We start from the raw sequence: 16,649 nt of genomic DNA on the forward strand, positions 1-16,649 counted from the left end.
AGGAACTTTGTCTCATAATGTTAAATCATAGCTAATTTTTGTTCGTTTAATTTTGTTTCTACTTTTCACTTCCTTTGCACACATATTATGACTCCCAGTTTTCAATGTTGTTTTTTTTTATTTGTGAGTATCTATATCAGTGTGAGTATCTCTCTGTACCTATATGGGTTTCTTGTACTTTTTTTTTTGCTTCTTCTTCATGTATGTTTGTTTTGGCATATTCCAATTTTTAAGTTAATTTTTAAATTTTTATTCAATAAATGCCCGGTTTCTAAAGAGAGGCAGAAAGAGCATAGTTCCAGATGGCAGGGATAATCAGGAGGATGTGGGAAGAGTAGAGTGAAGGGAAAAAGAAATCAGAATATATTATATGGATAAACTATTTTCAAGAAAAGAAAAGAAAGCATTTACAATAACTCACTGTAGTTTATAATGATTAATGTAAATTGATTCCTACTCCTTAATATTAGGTTTGATGCAATCCTGTTAATATTATTTCTCCAAAGCCATAGGAACTGAAAGTGGGAATAAAAGAGTTTAAATATGTGAAACCTCACATTGCCTAGCCGAGTTTTGGCTCAATAGAAATTGACATTTGGGTTTGTGAATGTGAAGCTCATGATTACCCTAATTCAGTGTTTTCTATTTGAGTTTTCGTGTTATAGATCTCAAGGGAAATTACCAACAGTTATATCACACATTCTTGATCAAAAGCAAAAAAGTCATTGTGAAAAATTATTGAAAAATTATTTGAAAAATAATTTCCAAACTTCACCACCCACCTCTGTTTAACAAAAACACAGATTTTTTACATTTGTATTTTTAAGAAGCAATAGAAAGAAATGCAGAATTTGTCACTCTTTTTCTTAAGAGGTAATACAAACTGAATAGCTATTTGGATTTTATGGAGGTTTAAATGAGAATTGTCTGCATAGGACCATATATTTTAATTCTTGCTCCCCAGTTGATAGACTGTTTGGGGATTATTAGGAGATGTGGCTTTGCTGGATGTGATACCATGCTTCTTGCCATGGTGATCATGAACTTACCCTCTGAATCTTTAAGCAAGTCTGCAATTAAATAATTTCGCATATAACCTGCCTTGGTCATGTTGTGCTTTAGCAGAAACGTAGCAGTAACTAAGACAAAAGTACAAAAATATTCAGAAAATTTTAACTTTGCTGTTAAAATTAGATTCTCTGAAATAGTCTTCCTCAATATTAAATGGTCAGCTCTAAAAATATACACACAAGTAATAGTTTATGTTTTAAAATATATATGTATTTGCATATATGCATGTAGCAGTTAGTGCAAAAGAGACCATAAATTTGAAAAAGAACAAGCAAGGCTATATGAGAGGATTTAAAGTGAGGAAACAGAAAGGAGAAACAATGTAATTATTTTATAATCTCAAAATAAAGAATAAAATATTTTATAAAATATTCCCTCTGGTCCAACAAGAATTATCTGACTTTGAGACAGCATCCTGAGGTTACTCATAGCCTAATATCCATGCTAACTTTTTAGAATTCACTACTATAATGTCAGAGATAAGATTTATTGAGGTGTTTATTTTTGTACCTAAAACAGTATGTGTTGGTGTAAACTATTAATGATTTAATAATAAACAAACCATTTTATAGAGTGTGGTTGTAATGGGTAGATGGGTTAATATACTTCAAATGCTAGCAAAATGACTAAATATTGTAGGTCCTTAACAGGTATTATAAAAAATATAAGTTATGTAACATGTAACTGGAATGAACCTTAGACATGAATCAAAAATATCAATTCCCCTTCTCAGCCGTGGTTCAGTAAGAGACACAAACAGAACTGTAGCAAGAAGGATGAGGAGTTCCTTTTCAAGTGAAGCTTGATATATAAATTTGTCTCAGAAAGGGAGCTTAGAATGAGCCAATTTGGAGCAGAGTCAGAGTATTATTTAAGCATGATGTTATAGATAGAGAGACACTCAAAGATATAATTAAGACCTTCCAATGGATTTCATAGCCCTTATCATAGGGGACTAGAATCAGACTATCTTAGCAGTAATCATGAATAGTATTGGAGGGGCCCTAGGGTTCATTTCTCATCATGTTCTGGGGATTTTCCTCTCTGTCTCTGTTCCCGTCCTCTGTCTCTGGTTGTCTTTCTCTCTCTCTCTTTCTCTCTCTCTCTCTTTCTCTCTCTCTCTCTTTCTCTCTCTCTCCCTCTCTCTCTCTCCCTCTCTCTCTCTCTCTCTCTCTCTCTCTCTCTCTCTCTCTCTCTCTCTCTCTCTTTGTCTCTCTCTCTTTGCCTCATTTATCTTTTGAATAGTAAAACTATATGCCTAGCTTGGCTGCAAAGGATCTGTGAAGGGAAAACCATGAGTCACATGAAGTGCACCATGAGGATATGTTTTTACTATAAATGACATTACTCATGACATTCTTGGAGAGATGTACTGGGAAAGAAGAGTCACATACACATGTCTTTGAAATTATTACTTATTTAATCTTTCTGATTTGGCAGATGGCTCAGTGAATAAAGTGCTTGCCTTGTAACATGAATAATCTAGTGACCACACAAAAGCTAAAAGTACAACACATACCTTTAACCCTAGTACTAGTGAAGAGACAGGATGATTGCCTTGGAACTTGTTCATCAGCCATCCAAGCCAATCAGAGAACTTCAAGTTTACATGAGAGGCTCACTCTGTCTTCATATATATGGAGGTGACTGATGCACATTCCAATATTAATTTCTGTTTTCCAAGAGCAGTCACAATCTGCCTTCATACCACACACACAACACACACAATGTTATACCAAAGGAGGTTTGTTCCCTTTCCATATCACAGTAGCTTCCTACCTTGTTACCCTTCATCAACACCCCCTCCTTTTCTGGTCCTCCACCTGATCCTTCTCCCTTTCTCATCTCTTTGTTCTCTTTCTCTCCATAGTTTATAGCCTATGAGTTTGTGTGTGTTTGTTTGTGTGTGTGTGGATGTTTATAATTTTGTACATGAAAATGGCAGATGATTTAGGGTGTCTTTTTCAGTTGTTTTCCACCGATTTCTCCTGAAACAAGATTTATTCTGTATATCAGAAACTTGTTCTTTCAGCTAGTCTGTCTCATCAGAAAACTTGTAAAATCCACCTGTGTCTTGTTCATCAATGATGGATCTTACATCATTGATTACTCAAAATTATTCTCCTTTTCTTGCTGGCCTATCTAGGGAGTCTCTCTAACCTGGTGCTCATGACAGAATATGAACTACATTTCCAAAGACAATTTCACTAAATTCTTGCAATTGTGTTCATTCATACACCCATGATTTCCTAGTTCATCTTCAAGTTAAAGTCATTTAGTGGAGGGGAGAATCCAAACTATTCCCATGATGTAATGAAGGTATTACAGGGTCAGCCATGTCTCTCTGGGCAGCTCCATGTCAACATAAAGCTTTTATCTATTGCATGACTCTTTTCCAACATTACCAAATGCTACATGTCAGTAATATTCCACTCAAACATGCATGACTGATTATAAACATGAAAATAGCTTAGAGAGTACTTGTTAAATGTCAGAGTTCCTGGTAATTTCACTTTATTTTAAATAAGCACTGGGCTTTAACCACAGTGTGAAGTATGTTCTATTACACTCACACCATGGAACCACGGTCTGAATCAGGTACCATTTTAATCTTATACAAAATGTAGAAATGGAACTTAAAAACATTCCTCCATAGGAGGTGAGAAAAAGATTCGAATGTCCCCACTACTTTCCTGGATAGCAGTCACTTTGCTCTCTCTCTCACCATTTAGAAAAAATATAAAGTAGAATTTTCTACTTATATTCTCACCTCAGTTCAAAGTTGTCGTTCCTTCAGGGCTTGTTTAAAATCCTTTCTCTTTAAAGATTTTCTCATTCCAGAGTGTCCCAAACACCAGTGATCAATTCTATTTTCAGATCCTCTGAGTGCTTCTAACCTCTAAACAACACTGCAGAGATTCCTTTGTGCCAACTCTGCTATTATTTGCTCTTTACTGTAGCTCAACTTCATGCTTTTCAAAACTCATGTCAGACAGTGACCCCTGTGAAATCATCTGTGCATTTTGCTTATACAATTATTTGCATCATTGATCCATTGCAAACACAGGATAGACTCATTAGAGATAAAGAGTAGATTGACTTGCCAGGGAATCGAGACTAACTTAATAGGAGTAAGAGTTTCCTGAGGGAGTGATGGAAATGATGTGGAATTGCATCGCAATGCTTATTGTACAACATCATGAACACACTGAAAATCACAGAGTTATATGTTCAAGACATTGAATTTTATGGTATAAAAATGGTAAATTATTTTCAATACATGGCAATGTAATATGACATCAACAAGAGAATCTTGAAATTTGAAATTAGCTTATACTAATGTTCCATGCTTGCTATTATTAAAATAAGAAGGCAAACAGTTTTACAGTGTGAGGAATAATATAGGGATAGAGAAACGGTTTATGGCTATGTGCATATTAAACATATTTTGTATATAATTTTACCAAATTTTTATATTTAGTGTCATTTCTGTGTATGTAAGGATGGTGGGAGCTTATGCATGCGAATACAATTTTGCACTAGTTCGAAATAAGAAATTAAATGCCCTCATAGTGGAGGTAGAGGTGGTTATACATTACATGAAGTGGGTCCTGGGAACTGTAGGATATATCTTAGGTAAGAAAAAATGGTTTTCAGAAAGATTAAATCAGAATGTTTTGTTATTGTTGCTTGCTTTTTTGTTTTCCTAAAGGATCCATGAACAATATGAGAATGAGAAGATATTGAGAAAATGTCCTCAGTGTGAACCTAGAACCTTCAGAAACTATAAAAGAATTCACAGGTAAGGTGACTGGAGTGAAGAGTATGTATAAGTCAATGCATTGCTTAAATTTAATTTTTACTCTCCATATCAATCTGGGAAAATACAAATAGGTCATTTTTAATTTTACATCCTGTTTCACCTAAACATCTCTCATCTTCTCTGACACAGAGGTGGGTCTAATCTATTCGCTCCCATGGTGTTCACGTCTTTAACCCATGCTAAATTTTGCTACCAGATCCCTTGGTCTTTTAGTTTTCAGGCAATAGATCACAGGACATTTTCATTCCTGAGGTTTCTTTTTTGTCTTTCAAGAAGAGTTGCAGACAGAGAAAACAGGAAAGCATCTCACCACAACCTTCCATTTTCATCTTTTCCTCCAACATCTTTTTATATCAATGGTCTTTTGCTATTTGTAGACTGAATTGTGGTTTTCCATCCTGAATAAATTTTGTACATATTTTTCCATATTAGCTATACTGTTTATAACAACTTGATCTCTAATTGTTTTAATTTGGAAAATAGTTATTGAATATTCATATATGTAATTTTTCTGATAAACATTGAAGATTATGGAGAACTATACAGAAAATAATATTTTTGCATATGCCTCCTAGAAAGTATTTGTATTGATATTTTATGCTGTAATTTTTTAAAAGTATTAATCAATTATGGATACTTCCATGACTAAAAACCGTTTATTTCTCACTAAAAGTAAAAAGCCTAGATGTCTTAATACAGCTTATGTTACCTGACTCCCATTTTATTTCCTATTCTCTTACAGATATTCCTTCTCAACATCCCTAAAGTACAATTTAAAGAAAGTTCCATGGCCCCTCTGTCTTCTGTCTATCAAGGAGCTTTGTAGAACTGGAATATGTGTGCTTTCTCCCTTGTATATGTAACTTGTTCATATTGTACTGAGTTTTACTTAGTTTATGTTTTTAAACTATATTTTTATTATGTTCTTTATTTTTCAAAAACAATTAAACTCAAGTATATTTTGATCATATTCTTAGCCTCCCACAAATTTCTTAAGATCCTTTACCCCCCTTCACCAACCAAACTTTAAGGTCTTTCTCAAAACACAAAACAAAATAACAACAACAGAAAAACCAAAAGCCCAATACATTTTGAAACCCCACAGAAGGAAGATAAAGTGTTCTGTGACTGGCTTGGCATATAAGTTTCTTTTTTGAGAAAATGTCGGGTAGGTTCCTATACCAAAGATATTAGAATGTAGTAGTAAAGTTCTATGTGTAGGGCACAAGCTCTATAAATCAAGTTTTAATAAGTTCTGTATGTGTTGCCTTTAACAATGGAGAGTTGCTGCAAGTTTATGGAGAGAAAGCTATAGCTTTGGCTACAGCCTGCACTATAGGTGGATTCCCTTGGGGCTCCTCTAGCCAGAAACTCAATTAAATGTAACCCAAACCTTGTCCTGGAAGCTTGGTTTGGTTAAAAAGTGATGTCCAGTTGGGCTTGGTCTTCCTCATTATTTGGCGATTTCATATAGGTCACCTTCATATATGTTTATGTTTTAGTAAGTTTCTGCTGTACTAGGTTTCCATGCTACCCATCAAATGCCTCCCAATTTTAGTTGTTTCTCTTGTTTAATCACAGAGAAAAGCCTTGGTATTTAGTTGTGTTTCCCACCTCAATCCCAGCCTTCCATTACACCCTTCCAATAGTCCCCTTCTCAGAATGTATCAAAAGCCATAATAATTTCTCTTAAAGGGACACAGAAGAAGCAGAACAGTCTGCATAGACTATGTGGTCTCCACTGCAGTCTCTCATCTCTGGTACAGTAGCACAAATGCAGTCAGACGGCATGTAAAAGAAAATGTAGTTCTAATGGGATACAATCGACTTCTGCCTTGTGCACAGATTATTACTTATTGTCGGGGCCCAAACTGACTAGTCTATTATTTACATGATACTTAGTAGCATCCCTAGTGTACCCAGTATGTCCCAGTGGCACCTCTGGACTGTGACAATCAAAAATATATCCAGACACTGAAAAGTCTCTAGCGTAGCAAAGTTGCTCATAGTTGAAGACCAACAGAATAATACACTATTTACAAAAGCTGGCAGGATTTGGCATGTTAAAAGGTAAGGATTACTGGCCAGTTTTATAGACTAACTCCAATCTGTGCTCATATTTGCATAGCCATATTTATTTTTTATACATATAAACAAATGTAAACATGTTCTGTACTTCTTTCTAACACCATTATACATAGCCCTTGCCTACTTCAAAATAAGGTTGACCATAATACACCATAAGTATGAGTGCATTAATGAGTACGTGAATAAGTGAAATAGCCTGCCGGGCATCGCGGCCCAGGTCTGGGCTCTAGGCGCTAGACCCCAGTTCGCGAACTTCGGGAAAGGGGCTGGAGGTTGAGAACACAGACGCAGAGACAGACCAACACGCAGACTTTAATCACTGGTACCAAAAGCCCCCCTTTATTAACACCATGTAGACTTAAATACACTGCTGTATATGGCCAACTGGTGATAATCTCCTCCTCTGATCCTCTAACTAGGCACAGCTTCTAGTAACTTCACTTAGAAGGTTCTAGCAGGGTAGAGCAGCTGAAAGCCAGGACTCAGTTAATCCCAACATCCAACTGAAGGCCAGGACTTAATTGGTCCCAACAATAGCCAATTATCTTTCAGAAACACCACAGTAAATACAGAAGACAAAATTTTAGGAGCAGTACTAGAGATAATATGGCAATTAAGGAATGAAGGCCATGTGAACCTCAGCTGTAAGAACAAAGGAATGTATTTGTATGCATACTTCCAAAAGCAGAGAACACACAAAAAGGTACTATTACTTTAGTTCAGGATGTATATCTAGATGCATCTCAAACTCATGGCTTGCCTAAGTGATGACTTTTCCTCATTTGTAAAAGTGGAAGGAAAATTGACAGTGCTCAGTAAATAATTGAGATGCTAGCAAAGGCAAGGGTGTGGAGCAATATAATGAACATACACATAAAAAAAAGGAAAAACAGGACCTATCATCAACATGCGAGACAGAGAAAAGTGGGTCTACGTTTAGAATGAGTTTCAGGCTATGCTTTCTTTGCCAACATTTTAGTGTCTATTGACTATGAAAGAGCAAAATTGCCTTTAGGCTAGAGAGGCCTATTAACATGCCCATCAAGGACAGTGTACTGCTGAGTAGACAAGCAAAGCAGCAGAGGAAATTTGTGTATAGAGAGAATGTATTTATCATGGTTAAGACTCGTAGGCCAAAGACTTTCTGTGGAAGCACTTCTCAAAGAATGAGTCAGGGCTATCTTACAAGTGTGGGACGTAGGCCTTATTGTATCTAGATGTATCTTGAGTCTATAGCCACAATGAATTGGGCACAATAAATTGTTGTTTCTGCTCCATTATTTCATGTACCTACATCAATGAAATTTAATTCTGACTTTTTCAATAAACATTAAGTATAAATTGTCTATGTCAGTAAACATAGGTTGCATAGGACTTTTTCTGTATATTTTCAAGGAATGTTGTTGCAGGATATATTATAACACTATGTACCTCAAGTCTGTGTTTGCACTAATTGAATAAAATCAACCTTGGATTAGGCGGTATAGATAGCAACAAGTTGACAGAATGTAATCGTAGAAAGTCAGAGGGTATCTGGAAGAAGAATAGAACGAAACATAGGAAGCAGTAGGGAGGGACTATGAGTGTGAGTCTTTCAGTTTGGCAGAGCAGAAGGAAGCACTCTTTTCCAACATGCTGGCAAAGACGGAAGGTCAGTAGTTGCTCTTGAGCTTCTCTGATCTGGCCTCTGATCCCCGAGTCTGGATAAATAGAACTATGGAGATTTAGTCAAAATCACATTTGGTAGCAGGGCAGTGATGGGTCTGGAGAGAAGGAAAAGTATCCCCAGACCACTGTCTGAGAAGCTGTACTGTAATTTCGGAGCAACAATCATTGGCTGCAAGAGCAGCAGATTCAGGTGCAGCTGTTCTGCTGGACATAAAAAAAAAAGAAAAAGAAAAACAGTAGGTGCTTCAAAATTGTAATAATTAGTAAAAACAAGGCATATAACACAGTCCGTATTATTAGATATATATTTTATGCCATTCTCTGATGTTCTTATAGTTTCTATTACAGTTCCTCCTCTACATGTTTTCTCACAAAAATACCTCAAAAGCACAGACTGTATAGCAAACAATATGCTTGGACTAAAATGGTAAAGAATTCAGAAATAGAGGTAATGCCAAAAATGCTGATTCTAATTCAACTTGAAGTCTCTAAATCCCCTAGTTTTAGTGACTTATGATGATGTCAGCATTATGAGTCCCAATAATGTTATGTTTGATCTAGTTTTTAATTCCTCTTTCCAATTATCATGCTTAACAATATTGTTTACTAAATAGTCTTGGAGATATGTGAGGCCAGAGGATCTGTTGTAGTCAATGTATTTTTAACCCTAGCTATATATGCCATATCTAGGAAACATGTGATTGATATATGAGACCAAAAAAAGCTCTCTCTTTTTTCTCTTTCTCTTTCTGTCTTTTTCTTATTTAATCATAAATAGAATCTTTCCACATTTTACTAGGACTGAATGCTTGGCTGATGTATATCTACCACCAGAAGGTCCTGGTGGCTGATTTGTTAAAAAAAAAAATTCTAAAGTCATTATTTCTTATCCAAAATATTTTGTTTCCCAAGATACTACTGTGGAATAATCTAATTTATCATGATACATATACACATCATCAAAAGAAAAAAGGGCACACTAAAATGCTTGGCTTAACTATGACACTGTTTAAAGTGTCAAGAAGATAGACTCTTAAAATAGGATGGAGGGTTTTTTTTTCTTTTAACCACTATTAATGCATAGGATTGTAAAGGTTTTACTGACTAGGGAGAGGAAACAGAATGTCATTTCCTTCTTATCTTTCAGGAAGAATTTTTTCAATATAATAATGTAAAGGAGAAAAGGGGTTTGGCACACAGATAAGTACTCGTGAAGCTAGGGAAGTTAAACCCCCAGCTTCTATCTTCAATGGAGTGAGATGAGCAGCTGCTCTTCCTGGAATGCTAGGGATGCTATCCTTTCTCAAGCTGGTGATCCTTTACTGTCTCATGAGGCAGGCTCTGCCCATATCTCTAAGAATGTAAGTTTTTACTTATTCAAGACCTTTCCCCCTAAATCTTGACTTTGGGTTTAGGCCATAATCCCCACTCTTACATCTCTTTTGTTTTACAACAACTAAAGTGACTTCTATGTTATCTTAAGGCCAGGCTATTTCTGACACCCACAGGCATTTTGCTTACATCAGTCAAACTCCCTAGAATCTAAATCGTGGGCTCTAGGTCAACAGCACCCATTCTTGTGAAAGAAGTCAGATGTCCTTGGCAAGAAATCAAATTCTTATATTGTTATGTACCAGCGACTCAGTTAATTATTATCTGAATACTTTTTTCAAAAATTATTCTGTTCTTAAATATGGGTAAAATAAAATGATCTGAGCCAGAATCTAGAAGTTCTGGTCCAGCACTGGTTAAAATAAAACATGATTTATTTTATTTAAATTATTTAAATTAGAAAAATGCTATTTAATAAAATAAAAAGATAAAAAACAATGCTAATTATTCTAATAATTTAATGATAAATTTCATAGATCATTAGTTAAATAGTTAATTGATATATTATAATTATTAATTATAATATGTTGAGATAATATAATTATATTAACTAATTATTAAACATTCTAAGCTTCCTTTTGCCCGTTATATGAAGCTTGCGGCTTCAATAAAGCCAAAATTCAAATGCCCAGGTTTTCCTATCAGTGAAAGCATCACTAGATTTTATTTTACTAGCTACAAATCATTTCAGCTACTGAGTCACCTACTATTCCCCTCCATAGTCGAGTATAGTGTCTTGAAATTATTATCACTATTATTATTATTATTATTATTTAGGTTTTTCAAGACAGGATTTCTCTGTAGCTTTGTAGCCTATTTTGGAACTAGCTCTTGTAGACCAGGCTGGCTTCGACCTCACAGAGATCCACCTGCCTCTGCCTCCCAAGTGCTGAGATTAAAGGCCTATGCCACCACCACCTGACAATAATTTTGATAATGTCAAAGTATTTCTTCTTACTGGTTCATACTCACTGCCATTATTTTCACTTATAAACCCTTGTTTAGTGATCCTTATGAATAACTCAGGAACAAGCACCAAGTTGCTACAATTAGATAATTTACATTTGCAAATTTCATCCGACTTGAGAGAAAGACTGTTTCCCGCTTGAGAAGACAAATGCATTGTCAGCCTCTGTTAGATTCCATCACAAAATATTGCCTGATGTAGGTGGGTCTTCTTTCTATGTGTTGCTTTCATTGGTTAATTAATTAAGAAACTGCTTGGCCTGATAGGTCAGAACATAGGTAGGTGGAGTAGACAGAACAGAATGCTGGGAAGAAGGCAATGAGGCAGACCCCACAGCTCTTTTCTCCGAGATGAATGCAGGTTAGAATCTTCCTGGTAAGCCACCACCTCGTGGTGCTACACACATTAATAGAAATGGGTTAATCAAGATTTGAGAGTTAGCCAATAAGAAGCTGGAACTAATGGGCCAGGCAGTGTTTAAATGAATATAGTTTCCATGTTATTATTTCCGGGGCTAAGCTAGCTGAGCGGGAGCCTGGTGGGGTGAAAAGGAGGCCTCCCCGCAGCTCATCACTACAATTGCCTAATTTCCTTCAGCTACTCTTTTTTTTAATTTATTTATTTATTAAAGATTTCTGTCTCTTCCCCGCCACCGCCTCCCATTTCCCTCCCCCTCTCCCAATTAAGTCCCCCTCCCCAGCCCGAAAAGCAATTAGGGTTCCCTGTCCTATGGGAAGTCCAAGGAACCCCCACCACCATCCAGGTCTAGTAAGTTGAGCATCCAAACTGCTTAGGCTCCCACAAAGCCAGTGCGTGCCGTAGGATCAGAAACCCATTGCCATTGTTCTTGAGTTCTCAGTAGTCTTTTGAAAACTAGTCTATTTCTTTTAGTCTGATTTTGAAGTATCAACGACCTTCTTGGGAATTAAAAAAAAAAATCTCCCATAGAAAGTCATGTCTTTTGATGAGTACCTTCATTAGTTACCATCTATATACTGCTTATTCTCAGGTTCGTGTTTCCTCCAGTTTTCTCTCTAGAGCTTCACAGAGTGAGGAGCAATGGAAATGTAGCATTAAATTGAAATGGAATGGGAAACACAAAATTTGTATGTGACCAAACCTCTGGGTACGTTCCTTTTTTATTTTTTTAGACCAAGCTCCTTCTTTATTTGTTTTAGTTGAATCAGCCTTCCCAAAATGGCAAACGATAAAACTGCTACAATAACAACCAGCACAATTATAACAGCAGCAAAAGTGGACAACAAGAAGTGTTTCCCATATTATTAAATACTGGGAAGTCAAAGATGTGGACGGCAGTATGATCAGGGGTACATGAAGGCTTTTTGCCATAATGTAGGCTGATGTCTTCTTATACTCTTGTATAATATAAAGTAGGCTAAAGAGGTATTTAAGGTCCCTTATAAGAACATGACCCTCCCAAAGATCTCAAACCATTACAGTTAATACTAATACACATGGGCTTAGGATATATATGTCTGTTTATATACATTTGTACACTGTACACAAACATGCACACGCACACATGTGTAATGTATAACATATTAAACAAATTTATACCTTTCCATAGTATTTGACCCCTCATCAAATCTTGAGAATGGCCTTTCATAATTTATGTGAATTTGATCACCTGTCACATGTTCCGCTGTAACACCTGCATGCAAAAATCTTCCGAATCCTCTGGATTATTGTCATAATGCCTTTCTGAGTGGCTTTCAGATTAGGTCTTAGTTTTTATTTCCTCATCGCAGAAACCAGTAAAATTGCACTAATACCTGAGTGAAATCAAATCACTTCAGGTTCAAATACCTCTAATAATTTTTCAGCCTCTTCAGATTAAAAATTAATATCTTACTGTGGTTCACAACATCTCATAAAAGCAATCCTCAAAACCCTTGACTTTCATTTCTATTGTACCTCAACATATATTCTCTTCCAAGCTACACTGAGTTCCTTATTTTTCCAAATAGGCTTTCCACTGACTTGTTTGGGAGCTTGGTCCCATTGTTTTCTCTTCCTGAAAGTCTCTTGTTTGTGATATTGTCATAGCACTTTTTAGAGAATATATAGGACTGTCATCTTCTTCTTCTGTATCTCATGATCATAAGATTACTTGAGAAATTCCAAAGTTTCTGTCCTTTGTAAGCCCTGCAATTTGGAACCATTAAGCACCGAGTCATCCTCACCATATTTGCTAATAAACAAAATCACAGGGTAAAAGTATTTTGAATAAATCAATCAATGCCCACTTTTCTTTTATTGTTCATTTTCTTATGTCTTGTGCCTTCAGAATAAGTACTAGAGGTCCAGTCATCACCTCTAGATTAAACATGAGAGATGAGGAAGGAGGTAAGGAGGTAAGGAATAGATAAAATGAAGGCCAGACAGATTGTCTACAGCCAACTAAAACTGCTACTTTTTTCTCAATAAAAGTGAAAAGTGACTCCATATAAATTCCATTATATTCCAGTTTTATAGCTATCTATACAAAACTGATTTCTATAAGAAGATTTTCTTATATAATAATACAAGTTAATTGTCATATTACAGTTAAAACTTCTTCCCATTGGTATAAATGTATAATAAATGACATAAATTTCTGAGTGGCTTTCCCTTGATATGATAGCATAAAAATCATTGCTCCAAATACATGTTGAAGTCTACCAAACATATATTTTAATTAATGATTTAATTTGAAGGGGTTTGATCATTTATCAGAAAAATGGTCATTTAACACAAAGTTACATTTCTCTCTCCATAAGCAGTATACAAAATTTTGGCCCCTTCATCTTAAGAATTACTTATGAGTTATTCCAACTCATTCATTATGATGTTTTTCATTGTTTTTAATAACCTGTGTGCCTGTTTGTGTATGTGTGTGTGTGTATCAGAGAAGCAGAAGGAGACAGAGTAAGTGCGGGAGGGAGACGAAGAGGGAGAGAAAGGCAGAGACAGAGACAGAAACAGAGGCAGAGATTTTGAATAAGACATACACTGGTCATTTTGCACATTGAGGTTAGGAAAAAGCCTTTAAAATTTTTCTTAACTGTCCTTTTTTGCTTGAGGCAGAGTTATTCACTAAATATACAAGTCTAACTGGACCAAGAACTCTGGGGAATTCTTGCTTCCTGCGCCCCTTATCCAAACATATGAGTGCTAGAATTACAAATGTGTGTTACAAGACCTGTCTTAAAGTAATTTCTGAACTATATAAAAATTCAGGTACTCATGTTTGTGCCACAAATGTTTTTCCCAGTGAACCATTCATAATTATATGTAATGAACTTCATACCATTCACAAAGTTGACAAAACTTCATAGTATATACTGATCTATTTATGCATTAGTCTAAAAATCATTATAATATGAAAGTTATGCCCATCAGACTTCATAAACCACTGACCTTCAATGCGTAGGCTGTTCTGTTGAATAGCTGAAAATCTTGTCCTCATAGACTGACAATGAAGTTAGCAAATAAATGACAACTAGCTCAATAGTAATTGTAAATCTCTTTTGATTTTCAAGTGGAAACAGGGATAGTGTGGCTAACCAATTCTTCATTAGAGATTCCAGCTATACTCCCTCCTGTATGCCTGCTATACATGCTCTTGGAGGTTGTGGTAAGGTCAATATCAAATGGAAAATTAACTGATGTTGGGAAGTCAGTGGTGAATCTTCCAATTCCCCTCATTTTTTTCTTGGGTGAAATTTCCCTACTATGGAGTTGCTGTTGGGTAACACACAACTCTGAAAGTAGCCCCAAACCGGATCAGAAATATTATTTTTCCCTTTAGTCTATTGGTATTCATGTTTACAATGAGTAAAGAATTCATGGGTTTTTTTTTTCAGTAAAAGTAACTCAAAAAAACACAGTGTACTTTTGAGCACCTTCTTCAAAGAACCATCGAACATAAAGCATATCTGCCGTAAGTCAAAAGATGTAGGAAAACACAAAACTCAACATTTCATTGGGGTTCATAGCTACACAAAATCTCAGAGACTTATTTCTCCTAAATAATTTGGCAACTAATTTGGGACTAAATGAAGCCAAATATAGTAATTGAATCCAAACTTTAAATATTAATTAAAATCTATAAGCCTTAACAAATATCTCTTTACTTTAATTCCCATATATTTACAATTGTAATAGAAAATCTGAAATATTCATCTCTAAATAATTGTGTGGCTATTTAGCAAGCTTAGAAGAGAGTGTCTATATGCCAACTAGGGATTTATCTTTTGTTCATTAACTATATCCAGAAGTGAAAAGAGGCCTGCCATTAGGAAGAGCTATTGAAAGCAAGGGTTAATTGTTACTGATCAAATTTTGCAAGCACTCCTGTCTTTGTGGATATGTGGTTACTTCATTTTTGCTCCCATTACATCAAAAATATTGAACTCCTCTGTCTCTTGTCCCTAACCATTACATTGACCAGACCTCCAACTCATCTAAAAAGTTTTTGTTAGAACCTTAGCAATGGCTCAGTGGGTAAAGTTTTCTCTGTAAGCTTGAGAGTCTGTTTTAGATGCCCAAGACTTCATAAAGCCAAGCAGAATGGCAAACATTTATAAATCAAGTCCTGGAATCAGGTAGAGTCAGAGAGAACTTAATCCCTCATGCTAGATGGACAGTGAGTCTAGCCAAAATGGTGTTCACTAAATTTAGAGAGATGGATTCATTTCACAATATACAGTGGATAGTGATATGATAGAAGATACACGGCATCAATCTCTTTCCTATTTAATGCATAGGCAAGCATACCAGTCTCCGTGTATGTACCAAAAAGTGTACTCACACATATGCATGATCATGTGGGCATACGCGCGCGCGCATGCGTGCGCGCACGCGCGCGCGCACACACACACACACAAATTGTGATCCAGAGTTATAGTTTCATCCTAAAAGTATGTTCTCCATCTGCTCATATTTTATAATTCCATTAAGTATTATTAGTTTATTGTGATTCAAGAGGCACAGTGCTTTAAAGCCACAAAATATATGAGTGAATTGCTTTTCTCATAAGATTTTCCATTGGTGTTTATACCAAAAAATATTAGGAACACAAATATTCCACTCCTCTCATATGCATGAGTATGCTGATACAGGCCCTTTTCTGTTGTCATCCTGTTCATTTGAAAAAGTCCTAGAAGTAACTAGATCATGGTTTCATGAATTCTTATTAATCTTCAATGTTTCCTGTCTCTATAATTCTAAACTCATTGACTTTAACCCCCTCATCTGTATTTCTAATGTTTGTAATAATATTAAAAATATAAATCATCATATATCTTAAAGTGATGTTTTAAGCATCATGTAAAGTCAACATATGAGGTAATTCTCATGAAGCTCTTCAAATACCTCCTAACAAAACCATAGGAAGTACATAACCCTCTAGTTTCTATGACTTTTGAATGACTCCTGCTCAAATCATTTGTTTGATTCTTTATTTCCACATTAAATCTCCAATTGTAGCACTTTTAATTAGGTATGCTTTAAGCCAAACGCCATACTTCCTCCTAAAATTTCTCTCAGAGGAAGAATTGGAAGGTGGGGATGGTAGCATATAGCTGTTCCCTGGATGCTAAGGCAAATGACCATGAATTCTAGGCTAACAGGGCTATA

Source organism: Microtus pennsylvanicus, chromosome 12, assembly GCF_037038515.1.
Source record: "Microtus pennsylvanicus isolate mMicPen1 chromosome 12, mMicPen1.hap1, whole genome shotgun sequence".
Lineage (NCBI taxonomy): Eukaryota > Metazoa > Chordata > Mammalia > Rodentia > Cricetidae > Microtus > Microtus pennsylvanicus.